The following is an 18,604-nucleotide window of genomic DNA, read 5'->3' on the forward strand; positions in this document are numbered from 1 at the left end:
TAATAAAAACCACACTGAGGTATCACCTCTTAGTAGTTCAAATGACTAATTCCAAAAATCAAAAAATATCAAATGCGATGAGGTTCTGGAGAAATATATGCCTTATTGGTGGGAATGCAAATTGGTACAATTATGTAAAATAGTATGGGGATTTCTCAGAAAACTAAAAATAGATATGACCCAGGTAGCTTACTCCTGAGAATATTGCCAAAAGAAATGAAATCAGCATATGAAAGAGATGTCTTCACTCCAACCTTTATAGCAGCTCAATTCACAATAGCAAAGATATGGAATCAATCTAGGTTCTAACCAAATTATGACTGGATAAAGAAAATGTTATATATATATATATATATATATACACACACACACACACACACACACACACATGTTTGACTATGACTTAGCCATTTAAAAAAACAAATCTTGGCATCTGAAACAAAATGGATTGAACTGGAGATCATTATGCAAAGTAAACCAAGCCAGATACAAAGATAAATATGGCATATTTTCTCTTATTTGTGGAAGTTAATATATATAGAAAGAGTATAAAAGCCATGTGGATGCTATATGCATCTGGTATATAGTTTTATATATGCCATATTCTTTACTGAATCATATCATGCAAATAACAATATACCCTTCTTTCCCCATGTTCTGATCATTTTCATGACTCTTACTCTTGTGATATTATCTCTGATTTCAAGAAAATATAGTCATATATGTATGCATATAATGTCTACATTTGAAGTGAATTTAACAAAATGTTAAAAAAAAGTGAAGAAAAAATAAATAGGGCCCAGGGATGGATGCCCACATCCCATATGAGTGTCAGTTTGATTTCTATCTGGCTCCTGATACCAGTTCTCTGTCAGTGCAGGACCTGGGAGGCAATAGTGATGACTCAAGTAGTGGGGGTCTATCACTGATGTGGGAGACAAGGATTGAGTATAGACTTATGCCCTAGCCTGACTCAGGGGTGTTTTGGGCACCTAGGGAGTGAGCCAGCACAAGACAGGTTCTCTCTTTCTTTTTCTATGTGTCTTTCTGGCTGTCAAATAAATAAATACAGAATTTTAGAAAATGTGTACTTACTGATAGTTAATATTGAATTGGAAGTGACCAACAAATTGACATATATCAATTTATACAATATCTTTCAATATGAAAGTTAAAAGAACATATATCTATCGAAAACAATGGAAACATATAAAAGCAGAGCACTTACCTGTTCTGCCTGTCCAGTTTATATGGATATGACAGAGTGAAAGCAAGAGTTCCACTGGGCTCCAACTGCATTATGAAAAGGCAGTCAGCATGTCAGTATCAAATCCTTAAGCAAAGACAGAACCAAGGGTAGAGAATATACAAGCAGTAATAGGCTGAGTTTCAAACTTGTTCCATACTACTAAAAATGTGGGTATTTGACAGATTAGTCGCATTTCCAATCCATTTATCCACACAGCAAATAGTTAAGCCCTTCATGTTGATAGCATCTGTCCAAATGAGATTTCCAGCCAAGCAAGTAAAAGTTGTCCAAATCAGCAGCAGATTTCAGTTAGTACGGTTGTGATAAATATTATGATTGAATCATCCAAACTAGTCTAAGATAAAGGAAAACCTGCAGTCAATGTTCTCAATGTAAAATATGCTTAGTAGGTGCAGTATACCTACTTCACAAAGTGATATGAAGAGAAATAATGTACATAATGCAGAACTGTAGCAGCTGTTACTCTGTAGGTATTTCACAGATTTCTAAATATAAAAAATTATCAGGTATTGAGAATCATTTTTAGGTAGAAAATATTTGGCACACAGTTCTGCTGTCTGGTGGAGACATATGACACCAATACCAATAACAGATTTCCTCCAGCCTTAAGAACTGAGTCTTCGTCTTTTTCTCTCTCTCTCTTTTTTTTTTTTTTTTTTTTTTTTTTTTTTTTTTTTCTGGTCACCACTGATCAAACTTTATTACTCCAACGGCACTGGGCTGGAAGGTTGCAGTCAACACCGCACAGGACTTTCTGCCTCCCAGAAGTTCTTCCCGCCGCTTTGCCCAACTTTCTGGCGGGAAGGTGGGGGGAGCCGCTGATAGCTGCTGACCCTGTCAACTTTCCAGGCGTTCCTCCTAGCATTCTGTGCACATCCGCATTTCCTTCCCAAGAAATGAGAAAAAGAAGTGCTGGGTGTCCTCCCAGGTACCTCCCAACCGGCCACTGAGTCCCTGCCCAGAGGGCGCATCTGTTGCCTCCAAGTCCGAAGTAAGTATGGTTCGAGACTGCATTGAATGTTACCGTGGAGCAATGGCAGGGAGCAGGCCCCGGCACCTTCAGGGATGAGCGTCACCGAGGGGGCTGTCTCGTGTGCGGGCTGTGCGGGCGTCGCGTGTCAAGCCGGGTCAAGGGGCAGGGCCGCCGGAGCCACCTCCTACAACTTGTCCAGGAAGTTGTCCAGGGCAGGGCTTTCGTGCCTGTGCATCTCGGCCACCACCTGGCTGGGCGGCCGGCTGTTGTTGTCGAAAGGGTAGCCACGCAGTATCTGCCAGAGGCGGGAAGGCCTGGCCGCCCTGTTGGACCTCAGGTCGCCGGTGACACTGAAGCACTTGTTGACGGGAAGGTAGGCCTGCTCCACAAACGTGGGCGTGCCTGCCACCTTGGACTCTTCGGACATGTGGCCTTGCTTCCTGTTCAGGACGCCAACCACTTGCTCTGGACACTGGATGGTCACAAGGTAAACAGGCTCTCTGTGGGCGGTCAGCGCGCTGACGCAGAGGTAGCTCCGGGCTGTGGAGATGATTACGCCGTGGGCGTCAAAGCACATGCCTCGAGTGGTCCCGCGCACCGCACCCTCCTTGGCAGCCCGCTGGAAGCCAGCCACCATGCTGTCCTTGATCTCCTTGAGGTACTGCACCCCCTTGGTGGTGTCGGTAGGCTGTTGGGGCCGGTGCCGCCGGGCGGAAGCACCAGATCTTGCTGGCCTCAGCGGCGGCCCACTCCCACTTCTCGGCCAGGTAGTGGGCGCGCTGCTCAAGCTCCTGGTGGGCACACACCTTGGCCTTGTCGATTTCCTCGGCCAGGGCACCGGGGAAGGGGCGCGCCTTCAGGTGCAGCAGGTTGTGCTTGCTGGGGGAGTTTCTTACTATGGCTTCTAACACTAGACACATCTCAGAGACAGTATTCATAGATGCACTAATTAAGTGGAAAATGTGAGAACCCAAGAGAGAAAAGTTGGTAAAATAGGGTACTTAAATATGACTATAATTCACAGCAGCTTAGGTTTCGCTGTAATAACTAAAACCTCATAATCTCAGTGACTTAAACCGAAAAAGATTTAATCAAGCTACAGATCCTCCTATTCATAAATGTAGGTGACAAACTGAAGGGAGAAAAATATGCCCAGAGTTGGACACACCATTTCCCTTCTATATATTGCATTAGTTAAAAAAATCCATATGGTCAAATCTTTGTCCTTTCAGAGAGAATATAAAATTATTTCCAAAGGGGATAGAAAATAACAAGTATGAATAATATTGCCTAACATTAAATTCTAACACAAAATTTTTAGGGCACAAACCACCCAACACTACCTGTTTTCATGAAGTATAGAATGGGTTTTAATATTATTTCTTCATAATTTTGTTGCCTAAATATTTCTTGAATATCTTTAAATAGCTCAAAAGCTGAAATAAATCTCTTCATGCTGTTCTGGGGCCATAGTGTGCAAATGTTCCATATGGCACCAGGATTGTTGCTTAATGTTTGGTGTGTTGGGGTTGTCAGTAATTGACATTAGGAATGATGTATGCGCATGACCTTGGGAAAATATTGAGAGTATATTTGTAGAATGTATGAGATCTTTTCCTGTTAATACCTATTATATTTTCAAACTTTTAAACTAGAAAGCATCAATTACGATCATACTTTACAAACAAACCTAGAACTGAGCATTATTATATAATGAATTCATTTGAGATGAATTTTTGTGGGGTTATGAGAATAAAATTCTTTGAGAAAGCATTAATAGAATCAAATATGAAACACAATAAATTGAAATATTAACTAGAAAATATGACTCAAAATTTGCACAAAAATATCATGGTCTCAGAAATTCCAGAAACTAAATAGAATTAATAAAAGCTTGCTATAAATTACTATTAGTAATTTTAAAATTTATACAATTATCTGAGGTAGAAGCATCTGAACATTTCTTGACTTCTCATTTTCCTCATTTCTTATTTGTAATTCTATCCATTCTACTCTTTCTTGTGAGCACACGTAAAGAACATATACCAGGTATTTAAAGTGGCAAGGGCTGCCTGCCTCCTTAGCGCAGTAGGCAGTGTGTCAGTCTCATAAAGAGGCAAGGGCTAATCATAATTCCTGAGTTCTTACTCAGGAATCTACATTCTATATGGACTTAATTTTGCTAACTTGTTTTGAATTCTTGGACATTTAGTTAGTTATGTCTGAATTTAGAAAACCATGCTGGTATCTCAATCTCAGTTCTGTGATGACTCACTAAATATTTCTGACCCATCTTTTCAACTAAAAAGTGATTAAGAAATTTAGAGCAATGTGATATTTTAAATTTTTAAGAATTAATCTAGAGTAAGATCTATTAAGTGCCTAGCACATAAAAAGATCTTTAATAGAAAATAGTAGCATTCGGTATGCAATCCTTTCTCTCTTTTTATTGGAAATTCTAGGAAATACAAGGAAGAGTCTAGCTAAATTTTCCATAAAACCTGTTAATGACAGATCCCAGGTAAATCCCCTTATCAATGGAATATTTTTTTCAGAATGTAACTAGTTTATATGGATATCTTAGGGTAAATAAACAAACATGAATGCATAGAATTTTTTATTTTTTTACAAAATACCAAGTAAACTACTATACAAACATTCTGAATCAAGATGGATATGATTAAGACAAAAATAATAGTCATGGTAAATTGTGACAGCCTTTGTCACTTCGAAGCCTCAAATTTTAATCTGAGATAGAGCACACCGTATCCCCCAAAGATGTGGGAGACGTTTAGTCTTAGAGTACTCCCTGATTTGTATGCCCTGAAGTTCTTAATTCGTTAACTATTTAGTTAATTTTGATGTTAATGTCTTCTTATTTGTTAGCCTTCTTTGATTATTATCCTTTGTATTATATAATATTTAATAAAACAGATTTGTACTCCAAATTGTAATGATTGAAGAGTTTGTCTAGGTGAAGCAAGTGTCAAATTTTGGGCTCTAGAATACAGAGAATATGGGATTGGCTCAATTTCTCTTTTCAAATTCGCTTTTATACAAATTTTAGAACAGAATGTGGCAAGGAATAATAATATTGAAAAATACTTCATTAAAAAAAGAATGTCTCTGGCTATGGTTGACATTGTGTATTATTTAGATGCTCTCTTGTGCTACATGAGATAAGAAAAGTGATTAAAAATTGGTATAGTAAAAAGGAATACACTGGCAATTCTCCCTTTTTGGTTCATTGCAAATTTTTCAATCACTTTTATTTTACTATTTCATAAATTACAGATATTTTAATATTCGTATTAAATAACTCTCTAAAGTAAGTTATCATAACATCTAACATTAAAAAAAAAAAAAGCAATGATTTGGGGCCAGCACTGTGGCATGGGAGGTTAAGCATCAGCCTATTGCACCATCATCCCATATGGGTGCTGGTTCAAGTCTCAGCTGCTCCACTTAAATCTAGCTCACTGTTGATGGCCTGGGAACGCAGTAGAAGTTGTGTGGGCTCAGCACCCACCTGGGAGACCTGGAAGAAGCTCCTGGCTCCTGGCTTCAGATCGGCACAGCTCCAGCCATTGCGGCCATTTAGGGAGTGAACCAGATGATGGAAGACCTCTATCTCTGTCTCTTTGCTCCCTTTCTCTATCTATAACTATGCCTCTCAAGTAAATAAATAAATATTAAAAAAGAAAATCAATGATTTGCTATACAGTGATTAGCGTTATTATATTCTGAATAATATATTATTTAGAATTTATACTATATTTCCAGTAAGTAAAGAGTTGATTTTAAGTATAATCTCCATTTGACAAAAAAGTGGACATGATTTAGCATTATATTTATAAAATAAGAAGTATTAATGTTATCTCTGAATTAAGTTTTAATTCTTTTCCTTATATCATCATTCTTCATATCATTTTGGAGAACATATTTTTCTCTTTTCCCCTGTAATTAATAAGTAGAAAATAAAAGCATGACATTTCAGCCAGAGTTACCAGTTTATTCAGCTAATTTAAGGGATTCTGCTATATCTATAAAAGAAAACTTAACATATAAGTATTTCCAAACCAAAAAAACATCTTTTTCTTCTCTTTACCTTTTGCTTGGATCTGATGATATAATATGGTTTCATCTACCTCTGAGAATATACTTAACAAACGCAGCGACAATTTAGCATTTTCCCAATTCACATCTAGTGCAATATTTAAGAAGATTTCATCTAATTGAACACATGTTGGAACAAATTTAATAAAAGTGTTCTTGTAAATGCTTCAATGGCTAGATGGGAGACAAGCTAGGCAGGCAGCAAAGTGAACATCATTCTGGTTGGGCTCTCCAGGCTAAGAAGTCATTTGCAAGATGTTTTGACTGCTGAGAATGTCAGCCATAATCAATCTCCGAGATAGAAGAAAGCTGCAAATGGTGAGGTAATGTTCAAATTCATCGAAATATGACTAGTCATAATAAAGTGTAATGGATATGACTGCATTGCTTTGAATGAATTTAGAGAGCATTTTGGTTCAGAAATGATATGTTTCTACCTTATTTGAGAAATGTAGGGAATGCAGTTATGTCATGCAGTCGTAGATCTTTGTCTCTCTGTCCTACTTTCCTTAGCTTTGGAAGAAGACACAGTTTCTACAGAAGCTGACTTTACTAATTTTTATTATTCATAAATGTTTTTAAAAAGGTTATAAAATATATACAACTTGCTTCCTTTATATGATTTTTTAAATAACAAAATTATGTGTCCCCTTTAATTTTTATTGAAATCTCTTAAGACATCTGATCAATACCTGGAAATTACAAATTAATAAGTCCACCTTTCAAATTACATAAAGAGAAATGCAATAGAATCTACCTGTTTTGCTAACAAGTATAAGGCAAAGACCATTCAGAATGTAAACAATCCTGTAACACTCTTGAGTTTCATTAAGTTCAAGTATTTTAAATACCCAAATCTAAACTTAATTGAAGGTATTTCACAGAACAGATAGCAGTGATTTCAAGAGATTAATTTTATAAAGATCATCTTTTTATTTGTCAATTTATGTTCTAATAATTTTGAAAATTTTGGCTACAAATATTTTCCTAATTTACACAGAAAGATTTCACCTAATATTCAACATTAATTTGATCAACATACTTTTTAATAACTACTTTTGTGTGTGCTGTATTGATAATTGGGGTACAAAGGAAATCTAATCCTTGCCAATAAGCATATCAGAGTACAGTCATGGAAGAATATTTTAGCTTTTATCTGCAGTATGAGTTGTGGATTCATGTTAATTATGTCTTGCTGTGGAAAACTATTCATGGAACATTTTCTTTGTCACTGGAACCCTTGTGATAGTTTGCATCTGTTACACACTGAAGAAAGTACCTCACAGTATAGGGCATGTTGGGGGTATGGGAGTAAAGGAAAAGGGGTAACTGTTGCAAAATCTTTCTTTTTTCCTTTCCTTCCACTATTCTTTAATAATCATAGTCTCAAGTCTAGTATAACATCCTTTGTCTGTATTTGGACACAACCGTTTAAGGGAAAGATAAAACACAATAATTTAAGCTAATCTGAGAATTGATGCAGGTCTCCATCATTAGTCTTGCACTAAGACACCATATATTAAAGGAAATCACTAGTAAATTAAATGTTTGAAAAACTCATTGTTAGTTCTTCCATTTTGTAATAGCATAACCAATCCAATGACAGTTTTTGTATATATTACATATATGTACAAATGTGTATATATAAATACGTATATAACAAAATCTGCTTAATGTCCTACAGGGAAGGAAGAACTCAAAATATCCCTCTTTGCAGATGACATGATTCTGTATTTAGGGGACCCAAAGAACTCTACTAAGAGACTATTTGAACTCATAGAAGAGTTTGGCAAAGTAGCAGGGTATAAAATCAATGCACAAAAATCAACAGCCTTTGTATACACAGGCAATGCCATGGCTGAGGAAGAACTTCTAAGATCAATCCCATTCACAATAGCTACAAAAACAATCAAATACCTTGGAATAAACTTAACCAAAGACGTTAAAGATCTCTACGATGAAAATTACAAAACCTTCAAGAAAGAAATAGAAGAGGATACCAAGAAATGGAAAAATCTTCCATGCTCATGGATTGGAAGAATCAATATCATCAAAATGTCCATTCTCCCAAAAGCAATTTACAGATTCAATGCAATACCAATCAAGATACCGAAGACCTTCTTCTCAGATCTGGAAAAAATGGTGCTGAAATTTATATGGAGGCACAAGAGACCTCGAATAGCTAAAGCAATCTTGTACAACAAAAACAAAGCCGGAGGCATCACAATACCAGCTCCATTAATTTCAAGTTACTTTTGTAAGCAATGATAACAAATGATAACATCCATTTGTACTTTACCAAACAAGATACTAGGGCTTAAGCTGATCAATGAGTTTTTGTTTTTCACAATATTAACTGAAAATAAATGTCATCTTTAAAGTATTTTTAATGTTAGGAACAAAAAGTCAGGAGGAATAAATTCCACATTGCAAGGTGGAGGCATAATAATTATGGCAAAATCATATTTGTTTGATGAGAGGAATGAGCAGGAGCACTGTCATGGTGCAGAGCTCTTTGGTTAAGATTTATCAGAAACTCACCTCCTAATTCTTTGCATAATTTTGTCAAAGCAGAAGTTATCCATCTTAGGTCCTCCAGAAAGCCAACAAACAGAATGCCTTGAGGTATTCAAAAAACTGTTACCATGACTTCATCAGTTTTCTGTTGTATTGCCTGGACCATTTACACTGCTTTGTAGTCATTGCTTTGCTTTATTAGGCTTTGTGTTCAGGATCATACTGGTAAAGACATGTGTCATTGCCTATTGTAATTATTTGAAGTGATGCTTCAGAATCAAGAATTTTATCATTCTTCCAACCAAGCTTCACCAGAAATGTGATGTTTATTCCTTTTTCAGTTTTGGCAACATTGATATTACTGTGATAGAAGTTTTCAGATTAATATCTTATCCTTTACGGTGTCTTAAACTAGAAAAAATATTTTAATTCAAAAAACTGATTTTGAAGGACAATTTATGACATATACAGACAAGTTGGTTTGTGAAAGCAGTGTTTCTAAATTATCCTAAGAGGTTAACACAAGGAAATGTCCATGTTTTGTGCTTATAATATCCTTTCTATTATCACATTTAATATGAAGGAAGAACACGATATAAAGGACTGAACTCTAAGTATTTACTTTTCACATGAGACCACTGATTTTGAAATATTAAATTTAAACCTTATATTTATAATTACAACTCACAGGTTTTTTCCTGAATAACTAGCACTTATTTTGTCATTGAGACTTTAACTTCTGACTTAGAATTGTAGATTTTTGAACACTTATGGTTATGCAGTTATTAAAGGCTTTATATGAAGTCTAATCATATTTTGCTTCATTTCCAACCTTAATGATAATTGTAAAACATATATTGATTTAGGGAAACATGACATTGGTTGCCTGTATTACAACATAAAGTTATGTTTACTCACAAATAAATTGATTAGGGTAAAAGACAAAGATAATTAATTAGACTGCAATCTTCTATGAGGGTATATTTTTTTAAAAGTCATTATTAGGATATAAACCTTGCTGTATTGGGACTTGATTAATTTTTACACGTTTTCAAGACTTTTATATAGTTAAATGTTTATTAAAGGAGTGAACAAAACACTTATTTTTAAAGAAAGTTATTATATGTAGTGAAGAAGTTACCCCATACAAAGAAGGAAGTTTGTTCAAAATATTCACATTAAAAAGATTTTAAAAATATAAAAAATTTAATATTAAAGAACTATGAAAGTCTGTCTTACAGTCAACTTGGGTGAAGGCAGGAAAATGATACTGAAGAGATAGTATCTATATTTCTCTTTTTATGTGCATGTCAGCAATGTGGGTTCTAAGAGCAAGGACAAGGTGGGGAGTTATGCCAGCAATATCAGTGGGTAAATTCATTATGAAATATGAGTATAAGGCAATGTAAGACTACAAAATGCTGGAGAGTCTATTAAGCATTTCGAAGATTAAAGGCATAGACAGAATCAAGTTGAGAGTTAGGGCAACACTTTAAGGATAGAAAAAAGGTGATGCAGAGATGAGAACAGGTCAGGAAAAATTGAGAAATACTTATTAAAAATGCCAAAAATAGCATGACAGATTTCAGAATTTGCCCCAGTGATTGTTAAGCCAGTAAAGGGCAGAAAGCAAGAGCTGGATCATGAACTGTCTTGTGACTGAGCTATGGGTTTTGTGCTTTATTTTGAAGACTATAGGGAACTGTTGGAGAAATTTTAGATGGGGAGTGACATGATTAGTTTTGTGTTTCTTAAAGGTCACTCTGACAGTTGTGCAGAACATGTAATTGAGAATGGTAATAAACTTGGAGAACAAAATTTAGATTTTCTTGGTGTAATTAAATTAAACCTTCTTTAATGAACAAAACACTGTTAACATCCAGATCAATATATAAAACTTAATCAATAACAGCACTAGAATTTCTGCCTTAGAAGTCAGATGAACAGGCCTATTAATGCAACCAGTTTCATTGTGTATTTTAAGTAAGTTAATGCCTATAACAAACATCTTCTATCTTTCTTTCCCTAACACTAACTGATTTACAGTAGCTTTCAACTTGTATTAATATCAAGAAAAATTTTTAAGTACTTTTAATAAATTTGTTCCACAGGCGTTCAAGTTCCTACATAATACATTTGTCTCTAACTTATACTTCAATAATTTAAGTGATAAAGACTCTAAAATTCTCATGTATAAACAAGCCCATCTTGAATATTATGGAGTCCTTTGTTATGATAATGCTGGCATGCTGTTCTTTTCATGACTTCAGTCATTTTGCTATGATTCAAAATGCTATTTTATATGTTAATCTGATGCTTAGTTCTTGAAAAAAAGATGAAAAAAATTATTTTATTTTATTTTAGATACTACCTGCTGTTCAACAGCTCTTAAGTGACCTGCATTTTTAGATATTTCAGCTATAATTTACTTTTTAAATATTTATTTATTTATTTAAAGGCAGAGTTACAGAAACAGAGGCATCTGGGGTTTACTCCCCAAAAGTCCACAATGGCTGGAGCTGGGCTGATCAGAAGCCAGGAGCAGGAGCTTTTTCTGAGACTCTCACACAAGTGCATTGGCTGAAGGACTGCCTAATTTCCCAGGCAATAACAGAGAGCTGAATGGGAAATGGAGCAGCTAGGACTGGAACCCAAGCCCATATAGGATGCCAGTACTGCAGGACATAACTTTCATATGTTTTTTTTCTTTTCCACTATGTTAACTATTCTTTCAAAAAGTGTCATTATATCCCTTTATTCTCTGTGCATACAAGTATGGAACCTTACCTGTTTTGGGTATTCTAAATTGAAGTTACATTGATAGAAAATGGTGCCTTACTGTTATTTCAATGATTGTTTCTTTGATTATTAGAAGGAGTGAACATTTCCCCTATTTGTGTTTGCTAAATGTAATTTCTATTTTTGATGTGAACTGTTTGATTATGTCATATATTCATTTGTGTTCAGGGAATAAAATAATTAAATACATGAATACATAAACTCCCTTGATAATTAAAGACATTGAAAATATTTAAGCACTTTTTTTTTTTATTTGACAGGTAGAGTTATAGACACTGAGAGAGAGAGACAGAGAAAAAGGTCTCCCTAAATGGCCGCTATGGCTGGCACTGTGCCCATCCGAAGCCAGCAGCCAGGTGCTTTTTCCTGGTCTCCCTTGCGCCAGCAGGAGCCCAGGCACTTGGGCCATCCTCCACTGCCCTCCCAGGCCACAGCAGAGAACTAGACTGGCAGAGGAGCAAATGGGACTAGAACCCAGCGTCCATATGGGATGCTGGCACTGCAGGTGGAGGATTAACCGAGTGAGCCATGGCTCCAGCCACAAAATATTTAAGCACTATTTAACATAGATTTTAACCTTTGGCTTATTTGATTATTATAAATATTATTTATTATTTGGCCCATTATATTTTTATTTAAATTCTCCCCCAAAGAAACCTTTTATTTAAAGAATACAGAATTCATTCATTTCATAAGTACAACTTCAGGAAAATAATGATTCTTCCCACCATACTCATCCTCCCACTCACTTTCCCACCACACCTCCTCCTCCCTCTCCCATTCCCAGTCCCATTCTCTGCTAAGATCCATTTTTGATTAACTTTATATTTTTTACTTAGTAAATATAAATTTCCAAAGTGCAGTTTATGGATTACATTGCCTTTCCCCCCCCCATAATTTCCCTCCCACTCACACCCCTCCCACCTCCTGCTCCCTCTCCCATTCCATTCACATAGATTCATTTTCAATTATCTTTATATACAGAAGATTGATTCAGTATATATTAAGTAAGGATTTCATCAGTTTGCACCCACACAGAAACACAAAGTGTAAAAATACTGTTTGAGTACTAGTTATAGCATTACTTCACATTGGACAACACACTAAGAACAGATCCCACATGAGAAGTAAGTACACACTGACTCCTGTTGTTGACTTAACAATTGACATTCTTGTTTATGGCGTCAGTAATCTCCCTAGGCTCTAGTCATGAGTTGCCAAAGCTATGGAAGCCTTTTGAGTTTGCCAACTTTGATCTTATTCCGACAGGGTCATTGTCAAAGTGGAAGTTCTCCCCTCCCTTCAGAGAAAGGTACCTCCTTCTTTGATGGCCCCGTTCTTTCCACTGGGATCTCACTCACAGAGATCTCTCATTTAGGTCTTCTTCTTTTTTTTTTCCAGAGTATCTTGGCTTTTCATGCCTAAAATACTCTCATGGGCTCTTCAGCCAGATCCAAATGCCTTAAGGGCTGATTGTGAGGCCAGAGTGCTGTTTAGGACATCTGCCATTCTATGAGTCTGCTGTGTATCCCTCTTCTCATGTTGGATCGTTCTCTCCCTTTTTGATTCTATCAGTTAGTATTAGCAGACACTAGTCTTGTTTGTGTGATCCCTTTGACTCCCCGAACTATCAGTGTGATCAATTGTGAGCTGAAGTTAGATCACTTGGACTAGTGAGATGGCATTGGTACATGCCACCTTGATGGGATTGTATTGGAATCCTCTGGCACGTTTGTAACTCCACCATTTGGGGCAAGTCCGATTGAGCATGTCCCAAATTGTACATCTCCTCCCTCTCTTATTCTCACTCTCATATTTAACAGGGATCACTTTTCAGTTAAAATTTAAACACCTAAGAATAATTGTGTGTTAATTACAGAGTTCAATCAATGGTACTAGAACAAAAAAAAGTACTAAAATGAATAAAGTATTACATTGTACATCAACAGTCAGGACAAGAGCTGATCAAGTCACTGTTGCTCATAGTGTCCATTTCACTTCAACAGGTTTCCCCTTTGGTGCTCAGTTAGTTGTCGCCAATCAGGGAGAACATATGATATTTGTCCCTTTGGGACTGGCATAATTCACTCAGCATAATGTTTTCCAGATTCCTCCATCTTGTTGCAAATGACCGGATTTCATTGTTTTTGACTGCTGTATAGCATTCTATAGAGTACATGTCCCATAATTTCTTTTTCCAGTCTACTGTTGATGGGCATTTAGGTTGGTTCCAGGTCTTAGCTATTATGAATTGAGCTGCAATAAACATTAATGTGCAGACAGCCTTTTTGTTTGCCAATTTAATTTCCTTTGGGTAAATTCCAAGGAGTAGGATGGCTGAGTACAGAAAACAAACTCTATATTAAATAAAGAGTTAAATGATTTGCACAGAAAAAAAAATAATACCTGTTCCTCCTGGTCTAGATAAGTGTTGGTTAAAATCATTGCATCTTGAAGTTAATTTCACTTCTTTTTTTTTTTTTTTTTTGAGCATCTTAATTAGCTTTAACAGTGCACCCAAGAATGATACATCTTTTGTGAGCACTTATACGTAATTATAATACAACTCTTTGAGAACAGAGGTCCTGCATGGAAAATTAGTGCACAGTGATTCTTGTTGTTAATTTAACAATTAACACTCTTATGTATGATGTCAGTGATCAACTGAGGCTCTTGACATGAGCTGTCTAGGCTATGGAAGACCTTTGAATCCACAATCTCTGTTAGTATTTAGACACAGGCATAAGCAAAGTGGAAGTTCTCTTCTCCCTTCAGAGAAATGTACTTCTTCCTTTGATGACCATTTCTTTCCACTGGGGTCTCACCCACTGAGGTCCTTCATGTAGGACATTTTTTGCCACAGTGTCTTGGCTTTACATTCCTGAAATTCAGCTATAATTTTCAATCACAATATTAACAATGGGAATTAACAAGAAATGTTTATGTCTGGTGTCTGGCTGATAGGTAGTGAAATTTTCTTAGAGGCTTTGCAGAAAAGAAACAAGGGTCTTTGTTGATTTCAACAAACCTCATTCATAAGTTTATCACATTCTTCTCCCTCAAGCATTTAAGGAGATGTGGTTATTATAATATGTCTCACTCAGAAAAATGGTATCATTCTGTATCCTATAAAAATATAGGAATATATCTCTTACAGCCCTAAATGCATGTGTTACATTTTATTGTTTCTAAACAAATGAGCGACAAAATATATTCAGCCCCATTTCAAAACAATGGTTGAATTTTCCTTAGGGTTAACTACTCTGTATATAAAACAATCTATGAAACTATATTAATTTAATTTGGTATTATAAACTAAATGAAAGATTATATACAGATAAAGTAATTTTGCCTTGTATTTTTAATCTTTCATTCAACTATTAGGCATCTCCTTGGATATGATGAAAAATGGAATTGACCTCATTTTCAAAGCTAATAATTGGAATTACTTCTATACCCTTCAATAGAATCAATTTGTGGATCTGTTAGAGATGTTGTTTTAGATGCCGTAAGTCCTTGGCAAAATGTGATGTTAAATAAGCCTTCAGCTTCTTAATTCTTATTGTCTGTGGCTGAAAAAGCAGTTAATTGTCCAATTTAACAAATTTCTTATAAAGTTCACATTTACAAAACTCAATTCTCTTTTCAATAGAAATCTACAGTAACTTGAAACTATCTTATATTAAAATACAAGTTGAGCAATTTTGCCTCCAAGAAGAGCTTTGAATATTTTTATTCCATTCAGTGATCAAGATGGTGGTAGGATGATAAAACAATTGAAACTGTAAGAAAAACTGTGAGAAACTTCTCTAACAATACAGAACATTTTCTTTTTTCAACAGTATAATTCACAGGCAGTAGTTTTGTAATCTCATGATTATCATGAATGAGGAATTTAATAATCACTTAAAGATGTTCCATTATAGACCTTCCATTATTGCAGTACATTAATAATAATTTAGTACTGCATTCATTAATTTTAATCTTGAATGTAAATTCCAAGTACATTTACACATTTTTGAGCTGAATACTTACACTTCTGATCTTTGTGAAATCATTTGTAGGAAGCAGAGCAGAACCAAAAATGATAACAAATTGGATATCTCATCTGAGGACCCTAGATAGAAACTGGTGAAATTTTCTTTTTGATATCACCTTATGATATTTTTTTTTTTGACAGGCAGAGTGGACAGTGAAAGAGAGAGACAGAGAGAAAGGTCTTCCTTTTGCCGTTGGTTCACACTCAAATGGCCGCCGCGGCCGGCGCGCTGCGGCCAGCACACTGCGCTGATCCGATGGCAGGAGCCAGGTGCTTCTCCTGGTCTCCCATGGGGTGCAGGGGACAAGCACTTGGGCCATCCTCCACTGCACTCCCAGGCCACAGCAGAGAGCTGGCCTGGAAGAGGGGCAACCGGGACAGAATCCGGCGCCCCGACCGGGACTAGAACCCGGTGTGCCGGCACTGCAAGGCAGAGGATTAGCCTAGTGAGCCGCGGCGAAAAATTTTGAAAATTCATTCCTCTCTTCAAACCCCTATAGTTTTTTTTAAAAAATGAAAGAAACAATGGGAAATACATTATACTATAGAATGATGTTACTATCTGGTTATAAATAGTCAAGACACAATAAAATGCATATTGCTATAACTAAGATATTTTTAATTTTTCCTCTGGGACTACTTTGGTGATTCTGCATCACAGAAAGCAAAGGGCTTCCACATCTTTCCCAGCATGACAGGACAGTTTACTTATGTGTGCTGAGTGTACTCAGTGCATCAAAAACATGCAAAGACTGGGGACAATTACTTACCAACTAAGCTTGCAGTGTAAATATAAGAGGTCCTCTTTGGCGAAATAAAAAGGGACAGTCATCTCCTATAAAAGGGAAAAGGAAAAGATCAGAAACAAAATTCCACAAAGGGCTGAATTTTAAGCCCTGTTGTGTCTACCATGATCAGGTTAGAGCTCAGCTGGCTTCATCCAGTTTTGAACTCTCTTTCGTTGGGTACATTGAGATCATTTAATCTGAAGATAATTATTAAGATATTATTATTTAAATTTGCTTGTTTGTTTATTGTTTGTTTCCTTTAGTTATCTTTTCCACTTCTGTTTTCTTATCTTCTTGTGAGTGACTTGAAGTTTTTTCCCCTCAGATTTTATCTTGATTTGTGTAGTAGCCTGAGTATATCCCTGCATACAGTTTTGGTACAGTTTATCCTAATTTTGCAATATACATGGGCGACACATCATCGTCTACTGGTATGAACAGTTTACCACTTTAGGTGAAAGGGTGATTTCTCTTCTGCCAAAGAACTCACTCCAACCAATCATTAAGGATAGTTTTGCTGCTGACAAATTCTTCTCATTTTCCTGTGCCTAAGAAAGTCTTTATTACTTCTTCATTCTTGAAGGGTAGTTCCTGGATATGGAATTCAGTTGATACTTCCTGTTTTTGCAGAAATAAAAAAGTTCTGTGTGAGTTCCTTCTGTATGGTTTCAGATATGAAACGAATTGTCATTTGAGTTGACACTCCCTGTAGGAACTTATCCTTTGCTGCTTTCAAGAAATTTCTGCATCCTTACCTTTAAGCGGTTTAATTAGGATGTATTTTGGCACACATTTCTTTGGATTTTTCATGTTTGGAATCACTTAGCTTCCTGAATGTGGATTTATGCCTTTTTGGCACATTTGATGAGTTTTCAGCTATTTTTAATCCAATTTTTTTTTTTTACCCTCTCTGAAACACCTGATGATAAGACTATGAGATCCTTCATCCTTCACAGCACCCTAAAACTTTGACAATTGATTCTTATTGTTGTTTTGTTTTCTCTTTGTTGGTCAGATTAGGAAAATCTACTGGGTTGATTCTAAAATTCACTGATTCTGTTCTCTGTTGTCCTCACTTTACTGTTGAATTTCCACAGTAGATTTTTCCAAATTTCTTTTAGTGTATTTTTCAGTTCTGCATTTCCATTTATTTTTATACTCTATATCATTAGTAAGATTTTCTGTATTTATTTGTATGCTCCAAAATATCTCTTTAATTGACTGTTGAAACATTTCTATGAGTACTTATTTAAGATCCTTGTTAATCCTTGTTAGATAATTTCAACATCTGATTAATCTCAGAATTTGTGTCATTTGATTTTCTTGTCTTATGCAAGTTGTGATTTATTTGTATGTTGGTTAAGAAGGCTCTAGGCCTTATTTAAATATTCTATTTCACGAGGCAGACTCTGGTAGCAGGATATTCCCATCCTAATTTTATGGGCTCTGGTTCCAATAACAGCTTAAAATTCAGAGTCTTTGAGTTTTTTTTTTTTTTTTCTTCTCTTTGGTTTATAGGATTCTGGTATGTCCTCCACTAATCCCTGCTATTGCTGTTTGCAGTGGGAGGAAAGGTTTCCACAGACTAAGCGTAAGTCTCTTGGTGGTCTTGATGGTGGAGAGTAATCTCAGACCTGAGCTGACTCTTAGGTTGGGATGCTTCTTTTGGTAGATTCATCTTGCTAGTTCTGCCTGTGCACCCAACTGGTTTTGGTATGGGAAGGAAGTCTTAGGCCTATTGGGACAGAGTTTTTCTGTGCTGAGACAATTGCTGTGACTGAGTACCTCTTGCCTGCCCCATTCATCCATCTACCTCTGTATATCTCAGCAGAAAACAGATTCCTCAAGCCTGGTGAGGAAAAGAGTAATTCCCCAGGCCATTTCTCTTTGGCAAATCCCCATTCTAAGCCTCTTTTCAGTTTATATTAGTTTGCCTGATGTTGACAAGACAGCATCTTGTTCCATCCAAGGAGAGAATGCATCTATCTGGACTACCTTCCTATAGGGTATGGTATTCCTTTCTAGTATGTCAGCATACATTAATGAATTATATAACCTTACTTGTCACTGCTGGGTCTGGGTATATAAGATTGCTGTTGCTC

At 36.1% G+C, this 18,604-nt stretch overlaps 1 pseudogene; it reads right to left on the reverse strand.

Annotated features, from left to right (window-relative positions):
- Positions 1-1,935: 1,935 nt before the first annotated feature.
- On the reverse strand, positions 1,936-3,183 carry LOC103348055 (elongation factor 2-like; annotated as a pseudogene).
- Positions 3,184-18,604: the final 15,421 nt, after the last annotated feature.

The sequence above is a fragment of the Oryctolagus cuniculus genome, chromosome 1 (assembly GCF_964237555.1).
Source record: "Oryctolagus cuniculus chromosome 1, mOryCun1.1, whole genome shotgun sequence".
Lineage (NCBI taxonomy): Eukaryota > Metazoa > Chordata > Mammalia > Lagomorpha > Leporidae > Oryctolagus > Oryctolagus cuniculus.